The sequence below is a fragment of the Piliocolobus tephrosceles genome, chromosome 14, assembly GCF_002776525.5.
Source record: "Piliocolobus tephrosceles isolate RC106 chromosome 14, ASM277652v3, whole genome shotgun sequence".
NCBI lineage: Eukaryota > Metazoa > Chordata > Mammalia > Primates > Cercopithecidae > Piliocolobus > Piliocolobus tephrosceles.
This window is the reverse complement of record NC_045447.1, coordinates 77523780-77542956: the sequence shown is the minus strand read 5'-3', so window position 1 is coordinate 77542956 and position 19177 is coordinate 77523780.

Sequence of the window (19177 nt, the reverse complement as noted above, 5' to 3'; positions counted from 1 at the left end):
AAACTTAGTAGCTTAAAACAATACCTCTTTATCATTTCACAGTTCTGAAGGTCAGATATCCAGGCAGGCTTGGTTGGATTCTCTGCTTAGTCTCATAAGGCTGATATCAGGGTGTCTGTCACCTGGGCTGGGCTCAGCTCTCATCTGAAGGCTCTGGGAAAGAATGTGCTTCCATTCAGGTTGTTGGCAGAATTCAGGGTTGTAGGACTGAAGTCACCTGTTTTCTTCCGATTTTTCTTGCTGGCTGTGAGCTGTGGACAACTCTTAGCATATAGACAGGCACTGCGTGTATTTCTGTTCACTTGGTCTCCCCTACCTTCAAGCTGGCAATGGTGCATGGAATCCTGGTACTTTGAATTCACCTTCCTTTTGTGATACCACCTAGAGAAAACATTGCTTAAAAATGACTCATAGCACAATAGTCCTACCTGGATTATCTCCCTATCTTAAGGTCAACTGACAACAGCAATACTAGATTTGTGTTTAAAAAAACCAGGGGCTGGGAATAGTGGATTACCATCCCAGAATTTTGCCTACCACACATACTGCAGTCCTACCTAGTGCCGCTGACGTTTGAACTCACATCTGCCCATATAGAGCTCAAATCCTGAACTAAGGGGCCACATTGCTTTTGGAATACCATATACCTGCTGTTCCTTGTACAAGCTCTGGAAATGGTGCTGTTGGTCAATGTAGGGTGGCACACAGAGGCCAGGCAAATTACTATAAACAGTAGAGGGGATGTGTGCTACTGTCTGCTGCAAACCTGGAAATGTCTGGTGTGGTTCCAGCCCTGCATCTGGCAAAGCTGCTTCTGGAGTTGGAACATCTAGCAGGAGAGGTGATGGTATTGCCAAAAAGAGGACCAATTTAGTATTTATTTAAACAGCTCACTCCCAGTCCCTTCTCAAATTCCCAAGAAAAGCAATATACTATTCCTTCAGGCAGAAGTCATCCTTTGCTATTTGCTGGGACATCTTAGATCAAATCTTTAGTCTCTGACAAATCTTTTAGTCTCTGCCTTTTTTCTAGCTTGGCTCCTGGTCGGTCCACTTACTTGCTGGGGTAGCTTGAAGAGGGAGATTCCAGCGTTTTGGGACTTGGTTTTCTATCTTGGTCTGTTTGTTCCTTTCTGCTGATAGAGATAGACCATTCTGAGTTAACGGCAGCAGTTATTCAATGGGACTGTGAGTTTTTTAGGCAGATAAACCAGTGAACTTGTTGGGGGTCATGGCAGAATCATTCTTTGCCTTGTCATCTACAAGGCCCTGCTTCTGTCTTTCAACACCCTTTAACTACATTTCATGCAAACTCCAGCCAGCCTCCATCATGATGATTTTACCATAGTGGTCAAAACAGTTGCTAAGGGGTGTCAGGAAGCCAGTGTATTGCAACATGACATATTGATTGGGAAAGAGCAACAGGAGGACCTGCTGAATTCCACATTGGCCTCACTGGGCAGCTAAGCCTCAGGGGTTTTGTTCTTTTTTAAAATAATTTCTTTTTTGAGTCGGAGTCTCACCCAGGCTAGAGTGCAGTGGTGCAGTCCTAGCTCACTGTAACCTCAAACTCCTGTGCTCAAGTGATCCTCCTGCCTCAGCCTCCCAAGTAGCTGGGACTGTAGGCATGAGCCACTGTACCCAGCTAATCAAAAATATTTTTTTAGAGATGGGGTCTCACTTTGTTGTCCAGGCTGGAGTTTTTGTGTGTTTTTTTTCCAATTTAAAGTTCTGGGATACCTGTGCGGGACGTGCAGGTTTGTTACATAGGTAAACGTATGCCATGGTGGTTTGCTGCACCTATCAACCCATCACCTAGGTATTAAGCCCACGGTGCATCAGCTATTTATCCTGATGCTCTCCCTTCTGGGTTTTCTTTATTTTAAAAAATCATTTCCAAAAAATGGTAAAGGATAGCTAATCACAGACCCAAATTACAAAAACAAAAATTCAGGTTGTACCATGGTGCCTGTCCTCACACCAAACAGCAGAAGACCATGAGGTGGCCATTTCCTGTTAGGTCTTTGTGTTGGGAGGCTGCTAGGTGAGATCAATGCTGGCACTTAGTTTTAAGGCCACTGAGTAGAAGAGTTGAAGGTGCTAGAGGGAGGCAAAGGAAGTAGGCAGGATGGCATACAAGAGGCTGGAAGCAGTTGATGAAATCAAAGGTAGATGGGGAAACTGGAGCACCAGGGAAACAGAATTTCCAAAGTTTTGGCAGTGCCTGAGGTGAGGGTGGAGGTCAGCTGGGGGAGGGGGAATCAGAGTGATAAGTGGATTTACTGGGCCTTTGTTCCAGGGTATGAGGATTAGAATGTGGGGTTCCGTTGACCTTCCCAGTTGGTAGTGTAGACCTGGGGTGTACAGGTGGCAACTTTAATCTGCAATGAGTGGCAATGCAGCACTGCAGGGCCTGTGCCCACCCAGGATCTCCATTGTCCCTTACCCGGCTCCAGAGTAGACAAGAAATAGCTTGCACTTGGGTTTCTATGTTCAGATGGTGCTGGCCTGTTCTTTAGAAGTGACTGAAAGTTAATGGGATTGTCAATAGGCAAGCTGGGCCTTTTTGTACTTTTCTTGGCCACATCTAAGGGGCCATTTGAGTGGAACACTTTATCAGTGTTTGGCATCTAATGAAGGCTGACACATGTCATTCCTTTACTCCAGCAAATGAAAGCTGTCCGGTTGTCACAGGCCTGGGCTGAGCACAGGCCTGGGGTCAGCACCTGTTTTAAAACATCCTAGATATTTCAGATATTCAAGTGCCTCTGAGGGTTCAGGACATTCTTTATTCTGTTTCCTCCTCATTCTCAGCCCTCTGAAGAGCCTTGTGTCCAAAAATCCTCAGATTGCAGAAATAAATTATTTCTGCCACAATTTGGGACATTACATATTTCAAAGGATAGAGAAATCAGAGGCCAACTTAAAGACAACAGATAATGAACAAGCCTGGCTAAAATATATGTGCCTCCATGTGTCTGTCCCCGAATACCCTGTTACCACGGCTGCGATAGAGTGCTGGGGCTGCTGCCGGACTCCCTGGGAGCCGTCTGGGCAACTGGTCTCCATCTTGGGAAAAAATGATGCCCCAAAGGTAAGGCCAGCTGCTGCTTCCTGCTACATCTGGGGATGTTGAACCATCCTGAAGTTCTTTGTAATCTTCAAGGAAGTATGTTAGTGTTTGACATGGTACCTGGCTTCAGTTGTGGCAACCCAACCTCAGGCTGTTGTCGGTGCTGTGTGCAAGCACTTGGTTCCTGGGCCCTCCCACATGCTCCCCTCTTGGCCCTAAGCTCTCTTTTGACCACCCTGCTATTTACCCATTAGACAATGAAAGGCATCGTGCCTAAGATCTATAAGCTTTGAAAGACCTATGAAATGCTTGCAAGAAACCAGGAAAAATAATGCTGGCTATAAATTATGCAAAGAAAAGAGCAAGAAAAATATCTACAAAATGAAACACTATCTTCATTTTTTTCAGCATAATTGTTAAAATATTGAGAATAATATAAATGAGAATTTCTTTATTCACAAGAATTTATAGTTTTAGTATATGTTCTGCCAAAATGAGCATGTCACAAGAATTTCTAAGTGCACGCAGTGGTTGCCAAGGAATCATAGCTAAGCACGTTAAATTAGTTGCTGATCACCAAGCCATTTAAAAGGCAAAATTATAAATAGTCTAGAGATTTGGGATAGGGCTACGTTTTATTTTCTTTCTTTCCTTTCTTAAGTTTTTAAAAAATAGAGAGAGGGTTTTGCTGTGTTCTCAAATTCCTGGGCTCAAATAATCTGCCCACCTCAGCTGCCCAAAGTGTTAGAATTACCAGCATGAGCTACCACACCCAGCTGAGCTACGTTTTAATATGTGTGGTTCGATAACGCTCTCATAAGGCACCTAGAAAGTAAAACCCTCTAAGCCTGCCCCTCTCTTGGAGCCACCTCCTCAGTCTTAAAGCCTCAGCTGTTCCTGAGGAAACCCTCTATCCCCACAATACACCCGCTGCTACATGTTCTCATAGATGCCTCTCCCCGTCCTTACCTTAGTACTCACTGCACCCCGTCATTGCTTAATTTTGCACTCTCTTCACCTATGGTGGTAGGGGCCATCTTTTAAGATTTGGTGTGTCCATGATCTTAAATTTTTTAAGTCTCTATTAAAAATCAATTACATTATTCGTGAGAGAAGTTTTTGGTTTCTTTTTTAAATAAGTAAAAGAAAGCTGGCTGGCTTCTTGAATTTCAGTAGTGCGTTGTGGAAATAACACAGGCTTAGGAATTACACCTATGTTTGAATCCCAACTGTGTTAGTAGCATTGTGCTGGCCCTCTGTCCTTCTGACCCTTAGTTTGCTCATCTGAAAATGGGAATTACCTTGTGCCCACTCTGGGATTGAGAAGATTTATTAAACATGTGTTTGTGATTAGGATTCTTTTTAGTTGTTTCATCCTTGGTAAAGATTCAAAGCAGATTTCTGCATAACAGGTTAATGGCAGAATGAGTCACAATGTTTATCTTTAACATCTAGTACTTGGATGTACTCGGCTAGAAGACCAGAGACAAGCAATGGCACCTACATGTGGGTTGAGGTCAAACTGTCCCGTGACATACGTTACAAGAGTTAAAGAGAGGGCCTACAGGCATCTCAGTGAGTTCACCGTGTTCCAGTGTGGAGTGCCAGGATCCATCTAGTTGGCACAGAGGAGAAAGCCTAGCTGACCTGGCAGATCCTGAAGCCACTGTGTACACCAAACCAAACTGAGTCGTAAGGAACTCCATCCTTTCCTCTCCCACCAAGAAAGGAAAAGAATCGTAATCTCTAGTTGCCAATTCTGGAATTTTATGTGTCAGCCTACATTTCCTGTAGCCAGCCTGGGGCTGCACGAAACATTACGTATTAGAAAAAGTCAAACAAGCCTAAGGCTCTGGTCTTGGGTCTTCTGCCTAAGGCACACCTTTGAGCAAATCATTCAGGTTTTTGAACCTCAGTTTCTTCATTAGGATATGAATAAAACCTACTGCAAAAGACTATGAAGACTAAGCATGTGTACTGTACAGGCCCTGGCAATACTAGGCATTGAAAAACTGAGTTGCCTCCTTGACTGATGGTAGAGCGAAAGATTAGATTTCATGAGTTCAGAGATACAACAGGAATGTGGAGGTCAGTTTAACTTGGGTGAGTCCTGAGGCTTTGAATTTAATAGAATATAGTTGAAAATAAGAAATTGACTCAAACAGCAGAATTTATAGGCTTTTAAACTAAGTTCAGTAGCACATTTAGCTTCAGGTAAAGCTGGATCCAGGGGTTCAAACAATGTCATCAGAATTCAACTCTCAGGCCAAGGCAGGAGGTTCACTTCAGGCCAGTAGGTCAATAATTCAGCTCTCTCCCATCTCTGCTTTCTGTTGTGTTGTCTTCCTTCTCCAGCAGGTATTATTTTTCATATGCTGTTTTTTTGGCAACCCTTAAGTACTGGATAGAGATTCTCTACCCAATACTGAATCCTAGCTGTGTCAGTAGCATTGAGCTGGGCCTCCATCCTTCTCACCCTTAGTACTCTCATCTGAAAATGGGAAATATCTTACCCACCCTGGGGTTTATTGGGTAGTGATTCTATTCAATACTTTAAAAAAAAAAAATTTTAAAAAAGCTGTCAGAATTGTGTCTCCTTCTGTTGAACACAGAGTACCCCAGTTGACCAGATCTGGGTCCTGTTCTCGTCCCTGGAGTGGTAATGATGTCAGCCTCACCTAAATTGTATGGACCAAGAGGAAAGGAAGTGTTGATTCTCAAAGGGAAGTCTGAATGCTTTTATAGAAGAGACAGTTGGTACTGGATAGGCAGAAGGAGCAGTTGTCCACTGTAGACTACATTGCCTAATTCCTTGAATATTCTCAGAAAGATGCTCCAAAATACTGACTGCCCACCACCATCTTTTACCATCCAGAGTCTTCCAGCATTATGGTGTAGAACTGAGTGAACAAGGATGAATTCACCTTAACAAATGATGCCCAACAAAGGCAAGATCATTGGACTCAGAAGGCCAAAGTTATCATGGATGCTTGGCAAAGATTTGTTATATTAGCCAGTGGCATTCTTGGGCTAGAAGGGGGAACAGTACTCTGGATGGTAACCCAGAGGAAGGAGAAGTGGCAATGACCAATTCCAGGTGTGGGAGAATCATGGGTGTTGTGGGCCAAGAGAAGGGGTCAGGGCACCACGTAAAGAAAAATGTCAGTTGATGCTCTTGCTCTCTATCATGGTCCTGCCTTTTCTTTTTTCCTCTTTTTTTTTTTTCCTAAGACAGAGTTTCATCAGAGACAAGCTATGGCACCTGCATATGGGTTGAGGTCAAACTATCCCATGACATATGTTACAAGACTTAAAGAGAGGGCCTACAGGCATCTCGGTGAGTTCACCGTGTAGACATGTTGCCCAGGCTGGAGTGCAGTGGTGCGATCTTGGCTCACTGCAACCTCTGCCTCCCGGGTTCAAGTGATTCTCCTGCCTCAGCCTCCCAAGTAGCTGGGATTATAGGCTCCCACCACGACACCTAGCTAATTTTTGTATTTTTAGTAGAGATGGGGTTTCACCATGTTGGCCAGGCTGGTCTTGAACTCCTAACCTCAGGTGATCTGCCTGCCTTTCAGCCTCCCAAAGTGCTGGGATTACAGGTGTGAGCCACTGCACCCGGCCATGGTTCTGCTTTTTCTAACCTCTGGAAAACAGATTCAGGATTTGGGGAGGAAGATCAGGATTTTTTGCCCATTGCCAAGAACATGAATTGATGGCAACAATGTCAAGAGCTACCTGTGGAAGAGCAATGAAGACATATTAAACCTGTGACTCCTCCAGTGGGCGGGAGTGTGAAAGGTGCTTCTCATTTTCAAATAATTTGCACTTTTTTTTTTTTTTTTTTGGAGGCGGAGTCTCACTCTGTCACTCAGGCTGGAGTGCAGTGGCGCGATCTCGGCTAACTGCAACCTCTGCCTCCTGGGTTCCAGCAATTCTCTGCCTCAGCCTCCTGAGTAGCTGGGATTACAGGTGCCCTCCACCATGCCTGGCTAATTTTTTTGTATTTTTAGTAGAGTCGGGGTTTCACCATTTTGGCCAGGCTGGTCTTGAACTCCTGACCTCAGGTGATCCACTTGCCTTGGCCTCCCAAAGTGCTGAGATTACAGGCGTGAGCCACTGCGCCTGGCCCGCACTACTTTTTACAGTTATATGTGCACACATATATATTTGTATATGTATACATGTTAGTTTATATTAAGAATCCCAGGTAGAACTCCCAGGTAGTTTATATTAAGAATCCCAGGTAGAGGTAATTTTCCATCAGCCTCAAAGCAAATACAGATTAGGAATCCTGGCCGGGCATGGTGGCTCATGCCTGTAATCCCAGCACTTTGGGAGGCCAAGGCAAGTGGATCACTTGAGGTCAGGAGTTCAAGACCAGCCTGGCCAACATGGCGAAACCCTGTCTCTCCTAAAAAGACAAAAGTCAGCCAGGCGTGGTGGCGGGTGCCTGTAATCCCAGCTACTTAGGAGACTGAAGCAGGAGAACCACTTGAACCTGGGAGGTGAAGAGGTTACAGTGAGCTGAGATCAAGCCACTGTACTCCAGCCTGGGCAACAGTGAGACTCCTTCTCAAAAAAAAAAGATTAGGAATCCTCTTTGTCTCATTCCTCTGTACCCTCAAAAATCAACAACAACCAAAAACTACATATGCAACTTACCTGTGGCAGAGGCCTCAGAGGAGGCCACAAAAGATGCCTCAGGAGACTTGCTGCAATGCTGGACAAGTGGCTTAGGCCCCTGCACATTATTACCCTTTTTCCAGGGCTGGCTCCAGGATTCTGGGTGAGAGCACTGTGCTCCGCCTCCAAATTAGGGTCTCATTAGGTCCAGTGTAGTGCTTCCCAGAGGAGGTTCCATGATACACTAGCATCATGGGGTGCCTTCCCTGAAAAGGGCTTAATAGAGGTTTTGAAAATGCAACAGTCTCCATCACGGTGTACATTAAAAAAGCAAACACTACAAGAAGCCTTGCAACTGAAGCTTTGTTTTACCTAGTACTGTTCAACCTCACGTAACCATGGAACTCTCCCTACCCTGGAAAAAAGAGAGAGAGAAAGAGACTATTCGCATTATGTAGTGCTCTTATTCGGCTGATCACACTTTGGGTGTTCCTGGTCTGATAGGATTTATTGGTGAGTACAGAAAGTTTAAGCTCTTGCATTCTTTTTTTTTTTTTTTTAAGACAGTCTTGCTGTATCAGGCTGGAGAGCAGTGGCAAGACCATAGCTCACTGCAGCCTCAACCTCTCCCAGGCTTAAGTGATCCTCTCACTTCAGCTTCCTGACTAGTAGCTGGGACCACAGGTGTGTACCACCACACCTGGCTAGTTTTTAAAAATCTTTTGTAGAGATGAGGTCTTGCTTTGTTGCCCAGGCTGGTCTCAAACTCCTTAGCTCAAGTGATCCTCCTGCCTTGGCCTCCCAAAGTGCTGAAATTACAGGTATAAGCCACTGCACCCGGCCAACTCTTGCATTCTTGATTGGGGTATTTGTGAAAAGCCAAGTAGTTGTCAGGAATCTAGGTGGAAAATCTAGACTCATGTCTAACCCTGGCCCCAGCCCTACAGCATTGAACACCCCCACACATGAGTTTCGGATCAGTGGCCATCAGCCCAACTGACTCTGTGCCATCTTCCCTTATCATCTGGGCTTCTAGAAATTAGAGGGGCCAGGTATGTGGATAAGGTTGGATTCTGTGGTATTTCTATGATTATTACAGTGTCCCCGTTTTCTTGAGAGTTACACAGACTGTTGTTCTTTTCCTCTTAGCTCAGAGGCTCAATATGGCAGGAAAGCTCACTTTAGGTTCTCAGCAAAAAGTTGGAAGAGGTCAGGGAGAAATCCTTGGCGAGGAGGAACCAAGGAGATATGAAAGGTTTCTTGAAGTCCTGTGGTTAGGCCAAGCCTGAACCCTGAAACACCTAGATTTTTAGAGGATTCAGACCAGGACACCACCTGCTATCACTGAGATGCAAAGACATGGTTCTTGAAGCAATGGACCTGGTTGCTCGGAATAGGGAGAGAGCTTGAGCTTTTAAAATTGGCTTTTGAAAAGATACTCTTGTACTTAAGCCCCTGCTTGACCTGCTTCTCTGTTAATGGGCTCTCCAGAAAAGAGCTTGGCTAATACTCTCTGAGTGTCTTCTTCAAGACGTAGAGTTAATGTCAGTGCTTTTAAAATCTGTTGAACCTGTGTGCCCAGGATAAACTTTTGCAGCTCTTGACAATCTGAGTGAGTTCTATTAGTAGTCCTGAGTTTTGTCTTTGGGAGCATGGAAGGTGAGAGAGACCTTGAATCACCTGGACACCCACCTGAGAAGAAGAGTGAGAAAGGAAGTGGAAAACAACCTCAGTTGGAAGTAGTGTGTTCTGAGTACCTTTGTTAACAATGCTAAGAAAACAGCTTTGGCAAAGTAAGGGGTCCTGTAGGGAGAACAGGAGTGGGTTAGCTGCTCCAGTCCCTCGGGAACTGTCCTACTTGTCTGATCTGTTTGCCAGGGATCTGCGTGCCCCAAGAGGACTGTTTGAACACTTAACACATAATATGCTTTGTACATCTTATGAGACTATCTTCCCAAATTTTAAGAACCATTGTTATGAATAATATACAAATGCATTTTAAAGCATTATTGAATTCATACTTATTTCATTGTGTACTCTTTGTTTGTTTGAGACAGGGTTGCACTCTGTTGCCCAGGCTGGAATGCAGTGGCATGATCGCTGCTCACTGCATACTTGAATTCCTGGGCTCCAGCGATCCTCCTGCCTCAGCCTCCCAAGTAGCTAGGACTATAGGCATGTGCCACCACACTTGGCTAATTTTTTAATTTTTTGTAGAGACGGGGTCTCACTATGCTTCCCAGGCTGGTCTTGAATGCCTTACCTCAAGCAGTCCTCTCTCTTCTGCTTCCCAAGGTGCTAGGATTACAGGAATGAGCTACCATACCTGGCCTATATTTTCTCAGTCAACAGATTCTCTTCTTCTTCTTCTTCTCTTCTCTTCTCTTCTCTTCTCTTCTCTTCTCTTCTCTTCTCTTCTCTTCTGAAACAAGTCTGTGAAAATTTTAGATGCTTAAAAGAGGTCCTTGTGCTTTCTTGAAAAGGCTATAATAAGTGTTATATTGTAAAATTGCTTGCCCCCTGGTAGTCATCTCTGGTTGGTTACCTATCTTGGTTATGTAATTATTCTGAAAGGTTCTGGAAAGTTTGAACTTCTTGCCACAAACCTTGACTGTTTGCCAGCATGGAGGGGAGGGTTAGAAAAGAGAAGAAGGGGTAAGATTGAGGACAGCTCACTCATCACTCAGAGGGCTGAAGTTCCATTTAGCATCACCGATCTCCTGATACTAAAACGTCCAAGCCGAGCCTCCCTGCTTTGATATAAAGTGCTGCCCCCTTCCCTCAGGATGTTTCCTCCACAAAGCAGCTGACTTCCAATGTGGCAAGAGCTCCTATTTTTCTTGACTGACAATGGCCACTGCCTTATGGATTTCAGAACACTTCCATGAACATTGTCCCATTTCATCCTCACAGACACTTCTCAGTTTAGGTTTAAAGAAACTACCAGACTTACTTAAGATCACACAATTAGTGGAGAAATTGCAGCAAGAACGCAAAACTTTGGGTTTCAATAGCTCTGAACCATGACATATGGGTGTCTTTAGTAGGTCATACCTTAGTGCCCTTTCAAATGGGCATTATTTAAATGTTTGCTCAGTATCTGTTTACAGATGAGAGGATGAACACCTGTGAAAGAAGGGTAGAAAAGGAAGATGTGGAGGCAGCACCCAGTTTTTCATGTTTTCTTCAGAAAGACCGAAGCCCAGCATTAACCATGGATGAATTATCTTTTATTATCCCTTAGAAATCATATTAGGAATTTTTTTTTTCTTGAGTGTAAGTGACTAAAAACAACTCAAACAGGCTTAAGCAAATGTATTGACTCATTTAAGGGAAAAGTCCAGGGAGGTACCTCACTTCAGGCCTAAACTGGGTCCAGGGGTTTGAATTATGTCACCAAGACTCATCACTTTTGATCTATCCTCTAGTAGGGTCACCCCACTGATGGTAGCAAGAAGTCATCAGAAGTTCTTGGCTTGTATTCTATCCTCTCAGCAGTCCCAATAAAAAGAATCTTTCTGACAGTTCCCAAAAATGTCCCCAAAGGGTTGAATATCATGGGATTGACTTAGTGACTTGCCCAACTTTAAATTAATCACTATAACCAGTAGTGGTTGGTCAGATTGGCCACATCTGGGTGCATGCCAGCTCCAAGAGCCCAGCACACTTGGACCTTCTGTACCGCATGAGCTAAGAATAGGAGAGGCGGTCCCCAAGGAAAGTATGGCTTCTAGTGCCAAAAGACAAAGAAATGTATGCTGGGCAGGCCAAAGCAATGAATTTGTACTGAAGAAATGTTCCTCTAGCCCCAAACACCCAGCAGCTTACCAAAATACTGCTTTAAACAACATTCCAGACACTCCCTCAGAATTCCAGTCAACACAATTTTCTCTATTCCACTGCATTATAGTTTGGTACCCTGGGCAGCTTCTCAGCTAGATCCCCTTTATTCCAACTCTGTCTTTGCCAGGTGAGGAAGTTGCAGTAGAGGAACTTGGCCCAAGTCACACCACCAGGATGAGGAGTTCAGACCAGATCCTGTTCCCAGACCATTGGCTACTGAAACCAGGAAGCACTGCTGACCCTGCCACTTGGGCCAGCCCAGCAGCACAGCCTTGCTTGTCCCATGACCCAGCCAAGTTCTGTTAGGACCCAAGATTGGTATAGATTATAGCACCAAAAGATCTCCAGGTTCTGGAATTGGTCCATTTTGGCCATTGCTATGGTCTGAATATTCATATCCTCCTCAGATTCATATGGTGAAATCCTAACCCCCAAGGTGATAGAATTAAGAGGTGGGGCTTTTGAGAGGTGATTAAGTCTGAAGAGCAGAATCTTCATGAATCAGATTAGTGTCCTTATAAGAGACACTTCCCCACTTTCTTTTCCACCTTGAGGACACAGCAAGAAAGCACTGCCTGCAAACCAGGAAATGAGTCCTCACTAGATACTAAATCTGCTAGCACCTTGATCTTGAACTTCCCATCCTCTAGAACTATGAGAAATAGGTTTCTGTTGTTTAGAAACCAGCCAGTCTATGGTCTTTTGTATAGCAGCCGGAATAGACTAAAGCCTTCTGAGATAATCATACCCTATTTTAGGATCTGCAGAGGATGCAGATTTAGGTAAAAGGATGTTCTTAAGAGTCCCCGAAGAGTGATCATCTGGAAGGATACACACTGCGTCATTAATAGAAGTAGCATAGGCCTGTGAGATTGGGAAGCATACTTTCACTTTTTGCTTTATCTATTCTCTGTTGTTGGCATTATTTAGAGGCAGGTACTGAGCCACAGTGGGATATCTGGAAGAATCACACTTGTACCTGAACACAGAGTTTGAGATAGATGGGCAAAGTGTCTCTGATGAGGAGCTCAGGGGCAGGGTCATTAGGGAGAAGACTCCGGACCCAAGCATAAGGCTACCACACACCCAGAAAAATTAAGATCTTTATTTTCATTTTTTTGAGAAAAGGTCTCACTCTGTCACCCAGGCTGGAGTGTAGTGGTGTGATCTCAGCTGACTGCAGCCTTGACTTCCTGGGCTCAAGTGATCCTCCCACCTCAGCCTCCTGAGTAGCTGGGACCACAGGCATGAGCCACTACACTCGGCTATTGTTTTTTGTTGTTGTTGTTGAGACAGAGTCTCAGTATCTCACCCAAGCTGGAGTGCAGTGGCATGATCTCGGTTCACTGCAACCGTGGCTAATTTTTTTAAAATTATTGTGCTCAGGCTGGTCTTGTACTCCTGGGCTCAAGCAATCCTCCTGACTCAGCCTCCCAAAGTGCTGGGATTACAGGCATGAACCACTGTGCCCAGCCAAAAGTTAAGGTGTTTAAAGGATGAGGACCTTTTCTTTCAGTGGCACTAACCCTAGTAGGGACTGTCACTTGTTACACTGATCCTAACACCATCAAGACTGTTGACTGGTAGACAAGATGGTTACTGGCCTGGCCACTTCCCTTCTGGGCAGTCTTACAAGGCATAGGAGAAAAACAGTCACTCAACTGGCCACACTTAGATTTTTTTTTTTTTTTTTTTTTTTTGTCTACACCTCCTCAAAGGAACATACCTATATTTTGACCTAAAAGGGAAATGACCGGCTTATTGTCTAGGCTTCACTCCAAATGACTTTAGATTTAATCATCAAATCTGTCCTGAAATGATAGATTTGCCATTTTGAGGACATCTAGAAGAGTAAAGTTATATCCTAAAGTCAACAGAGGGTTTCCTAAATTTTTATTAAAAAGGTTTCCTTTGTTAAAATGAGGATTTTGGCAGGGCGCAGTGACTCACGCCTGTAATCCCAGGACTTTTAGAGGCTGAGGCAGGTGGATCACTTGAGGTCAGGAGTTCAAGACCAGCCTGGCCAACATGGTGAAACCCCATCTCTACTAAAAATGCAAAAATCAGCCAGGTGTGGTGGCGGGTGCCTGTAATCCTAGCTACTTGGGAGGCTGAGACAGGAGAATTGCTTCAGCCCGGGAGGCAGAGGTTGCAGTGAGATGAGATTGTGCTACTGCACTCCAGCCTGGGTGACAGAGCAAGACTCTGTTTAAAAACAATAAAATAATAAAATAAAATAAATAAAAATGGATTTCACTTTTCCAGTTGGTTACTTTGAGGATGATGTTGTTCCTTTGCATGAGACTCCCTTTACGCCATTGACCTGAGAATACCTGGTGGCTCCAACTGTGCTTGGAACTCACCTTCTTGCTCAACTCTCCCCCTGCTGATTCCTTCCCAGAAAGGACCTGATCCATCCCCACCTTGACTTCATCCCTTCTTCTCTTACACTAAGTGAAATCTCCAGTGACTGGCCTAGTAGTAGCCATGGATGTGTCTTTTTAATCATTAGTAAATCTAAGGACCCTGATAGTTCTGGGCCACTGAGTTTTTTCTTATAGAGTCTACAAGAAAGAAAGAGTTGGTGATGGGAGATAAAATAGACTCATCTTTTCCTTCCTATTTCCCCTTATCCACATAAGCAAAACCTTTTAGAAAACTGAAAATGACATGTACCTGGAATAAGATGGAACTCTAAACCTTCAAGGGATGGGCACTGGAAGGAGATGCCCAGAGAAGTAGGAGTGGGGCACAGGAGTGTGAAGGCATGCTGCGGATGGGACAATGCAGCTGGCTAGGAATATACTGCGTGTCCCCTTGGGGGCCTTTTGATTGCATTTCTATTACTTCCTCCCTCTGGCTCTCCAGTTCCCTCCTTACTCTCCTTTAAAGCTCTGCCCCAGCCTGGTTTCAAGATGAAAGACTGGGAACATGATGACCTTTTTCTCTTCTGCATTAAATTGATAGAAATGATAGCAAATATATTTTGTAAATTAATTAATGAATTGTAAACATGAAAACACAACAGGGAACTGTCTTGCTGGACCAGAAATAGCAAAGCATTCCTAAGAGAAGGATGCAGACAGGAAACTCAAAGTAAATCAGACTTGAAACCATAAGCCAGGCTGCTCCTGTATCAAGAAACTGCCTAAGCCCAAGACTTACTCAGAAGAGCACCAAACAAGAATTACCAAACATCTGAGACAATAATACCATGGAAGAAAGACAAACAACTCAGCAAATGAAAGTCCTTCCTAAGGAGACAGTGTGGGTGGGGAGGTGAGGGCTGAGCCATACTCTCCCTTAAAGAATCCTGTGCGACCTGGGCATGCCTACTTCCCAGTAGACTGGCTCTTCCCAGCATGGTAACCAGTGGTGGTTGTGCTGAGCAAATGCTTCTGTGATGGGGGAGGTGCTGGCAGGGATGTATGCACACAAAGATGCTGTGGATAGTCTGGATTTCTTGCTAATGTGGGCTGCGGTGTTGGAGCCATGGGTCCAGGATGCTCCTGGAAGAAGGGTCAGTCTTTGCAGCCCAAACGGTGGAGCTGAACTCCCAAGTTAACACTTGCAAATTCATTCATTGCCTACTAAGCAGTGGGCAGGTTGGCTATCCACTCTTTCTCATCTCTGTGTCTTTAAAGCCATGATTCTTGAGGGAGGGGAGGGAGGGGGAAGCATGCCTTCCAGAGTAAGAGTATCAGGGTCATTAATTCTCTCCCTCTGATCCCAGCAGCTATAAACTCCATCCTGCCCCCTCCTCAATTCTGATATGCTTTCTCTAGGGTATATGTGGTGTCCACCCCCACTGAAAAGACATGTTTTGATATTCAGCTGGGCTGAGGTAGTTAAAAATTTAGAGAGCCACTATTTTTAGGTAAATATGATTCTTTCCAATTTGTATAAATCACCTGTCTGGTACAAACTATCTTCCTTATTCTGATGACCCAAATGCATCTCTCTCACCAGAGCTCTTCAACTGTTTCAGAATTACAGCCCAGCTTTCTCCCCCTTGAAGACCCCACAGGAATGCGAAGCCTAAATGTCCAAAGCAGAGCTCATTTCATCTTGCTTCCAGAGCTGATCCTCAGCCTACATTTGTTTTCTTGGTGGATGATAGCTCAATCCAGAAATCTTGGACTATTTATTTTATCTATTTATATAGAAGATGCAAGGTGAGATCTTGGAGTCCTCTTTTGCCCTACCCTCTCTTATTTCCCAAATTCTACAACCCCTTCCCCCACCACCCCGCCCCCACCACACACACACCCTTTTTTTCAGAGATAGGGTCTTGCTTGGTTGCCCAGGCTGGAGTGCAGTGATGCAATCATGGCTTCTTGCAACCTCAACCTCCAGGCCTCAAGCAATTCTCCCGCCTCAGCCCCCTGAGTAACTGGGACTATAGGTGTGAGCCACCAGGTCTAATTTTTAAATTTTTAAAGAAATGGGGTCTCACTGTATTGTTTAGATTGGTCTCAAACTCCTGGCCCCAAGCAGTCTTCCCACTTCAGCCTCCCAAAATGCTGGGTTTACAGATGTGAGCCACCATGCCTGGCTCCTGCACCCTTTTCATCAGCCTCCAGTCATATTAATTCTAACTCGTTAGTAGTTCTCAGTATTATCCCTTTTCTCCACATCCATGGACACTTAACCATTTCATTAATTTAGGCATCCACGGTCTCCTAATTGGTTTCTCTGACTCTAGTCTTGCTCCCTCCAATTCATTTTCCTGTCTGCTCTCCAGATCTATCTCAGTAAAGCAAATCTTACCAGGCCACTTCCCTGTTAAAGTCTTCACTGTAAAGGGGAGTAGGGAATTTGTATCAGAAGTTCTAAAAATCTTCATAGCCTTTGATGGGTATAAATTTCCTTGCTAGAAGTTTATCCTAAGGAAATAATCAGATGTTTGGACAAAGGTTTGAGTACAAAGATGGTCACAGGAAAAATCTAACCATTTGATATTAGGAAATTTGTCAAACCAGACATTTATAAGATGAAATCTTATATAGCCATTCTATGTTGTGAGCTACAGAGAATTTAAAAATATGTTGGGGACAGCTTGGACCAGGTGGTGTCTTTGCTGGTCCCCATGGTACCCTTGGCATATCTCCCTCAGGGCATCAGAGGACTTATCCCACTGTGTCTGCCTGTTCTTGGTTCTTCCCCGCTGGGTTATAAGGTTCTGGAAGGGACTGTGTTGTATTTGTCTCTTTACCCCCACGTCCTGTAGCAATGCTGGCATACATATGGTGTGGGAGTGGGATGTCCTTAAGGATAATTCTGCTTCAATATCTGACACACCCTTAAGTGGTATGTCCAAAACTGAAATCAATGCTCCTCCCAACCTCCACCCCCCAAAAATCTCAGACCCAGAATTTTATTCCTCCCCTCCATGGCCATCTCCATGAAAGAATCATTTCTGGTGGCCTTGGAGGTACCAACCTTTCTCAGACTGGTGAAGAACATGGTGTGGTGTGATCCTATCCCATAGCTCCTTAATCTTCCCTATACCCCAGCACCCAGATTTTAAAAAATAGGGCTCAGCCTGGGCTCTGAGGTGAGGGAAGAGGAAAGTGGGGACGGGCCCTGAGGCATGGGTGGGGTGTGGCATGACGTGGCAAGGGGTGGGAGTGGGCAGGAGAGACTGCCTGGGTGAGGCTCGCCTCAGATGGAGAAGCCTGACCTGGATCCACTTGCTGCCTGTCGGACCTCAGTTGCCAAAACCTGTCTGGCCTAAGGACAGGCACAGTTTCATTTAATACTTGGTACTGACCTCACTTGAACATTAAATCAATAAATGCCAACTTAATGGAGCTGTTGCTGGGAAACTAAGGAGTATCAAGTATCCAATATCTGCACGGAGGAGATTGTTTTGATCCGTTTTGTTTTTCTAAAGCTGTAACTTACTCCTTGGTGCCCTTTAGGTTATTCCTTTTTGGTAGGAAAGTGGCTCCCACACTCGCCTCTCCACCCACCCTTTGGAGAAGCTTGGAAATGCACTCAGCAGCTGCCCCCATGGTAAGCTGAAGGGCCTGTCCTGTCCAGGTTGGCAGGTCCTCCCAACAGGCAGAGTGAGGAGTTCGTGAATGAGGGACGAGACTATGGTGTCTCAGAAGGAAAACTCTAGAGGCAAAACACTGGAGTAACAATGACCAGTTCAACCTCTGGATCTCTCTTGCAGCTCGCTGAGACTCTATTTCCAGCTGAACTGTGTAGCTCTCAGTGTGGGTGCCTTTTATCCATCACTGGTGTCATGCCAGGTCATCTTCATCTTTTCTTAGCTAGCTAAGGACAGTCATCCAAGCTGGGGTCTCCTCTCCTGTGTGTCTCTCCTAGGGATGGTGTTGCCAGGTTTGTGCTTGTTTTTACTTCTTGTCCAGCCTTTCCTTCCCCTCCCTTTCACGTTCCCTGGGTCGACCATAGCAAAGGTTGTGTTGGAGGAGGGTACTGGCTTTTGGGAAAAAGAGGACAACACGGCTGCCACAAAGACTACCCAGACACAGGCTGGGAATGGGGCCTTGGATGCCAGCTGTTGGGTGCCTGCCTTGCAGCCAGCTCAGCCAAAGCATGTGGTTCTGATTGTCTCCTTTCTTCTGCTTCACAGCCAGTCATAAATGCCATCTTCCTTGGATGTCTGAGTCCCTTGGAAACTGGGCTCTGAACTCGATTCCACTGGGGTTGACCATGGGCTATGCTATCAGAATTTCCACCTAGGCCTCCAGTTTCCTTAGAGCAAAAGGAAAACAAATTGTGAAAGGGGAGTAGCAGAGTGGAAAGGTGGTCTAAGGACAGCTGTTCTGACCTGAGTAAAATTACATCCCTGATGGGAGGCAGGAAGTGCAGCACCTTCCACACCTGAAACCATCACTTAAATAGCGCTTCATGGTTTGGGGACTGTGACAGTTTCCTAGGTGCTATAACAGTGTAGTATAAACTGGGCAGCTTAAAACAACAGAAATTTATCATCTCACAGTTCTGGAAGCCAGAAGTCCAAAATCAACTTGCTGGCAGTTGATTCCTTCTGAGAGTTCTGAGGGAGAATCTTTTCCTTGCCTCTCTCTTAGCTTCTGGTAATCCCAGACATTCCTTGGCTTATAGATGCTTATAGATGTTCTTTGAATAGTAGATGCAATCCTCCATTTTCGTATGGTGTTCTCCTTGGGTCTCTGTCTTCATGTCTGTTTTCTGTTAAAGATACCAATCATATTGAATTAGAAGTCCACCTACTCCAGTACGACCTCATCTTATCTAATTAAATCTTCAACAACCCTATTTCCAAATCATGTTACATTCTGAGGTTCTGGGGTTAGGACTCCAACATACCTTTTCTTTAGGGGATATGTAGTTCAACCCATAATGGAGATCAAAGGCTGAAGGATTTGTAGCAAGCAAATCCGGGTGTTATGTGGGTACCTTGGAAGCCCTGCCAAAACAGTGGTCTTGTTAATTCTGCAGAGAAAGCCATCTGAACTCCAAGATTTCATAAAACTGTATTTGTATGTATTGTATTGGTGAAGACTTCAGTGGCAAGTCATAGAAATTAACTTAAATCAGTTTAGGTTGCAAATGATGGAAACTCAATTCCAGCTGGTTTATACAAAGCATTAAAAAAAGAAATTTGGCTGGGCGCAGTAGC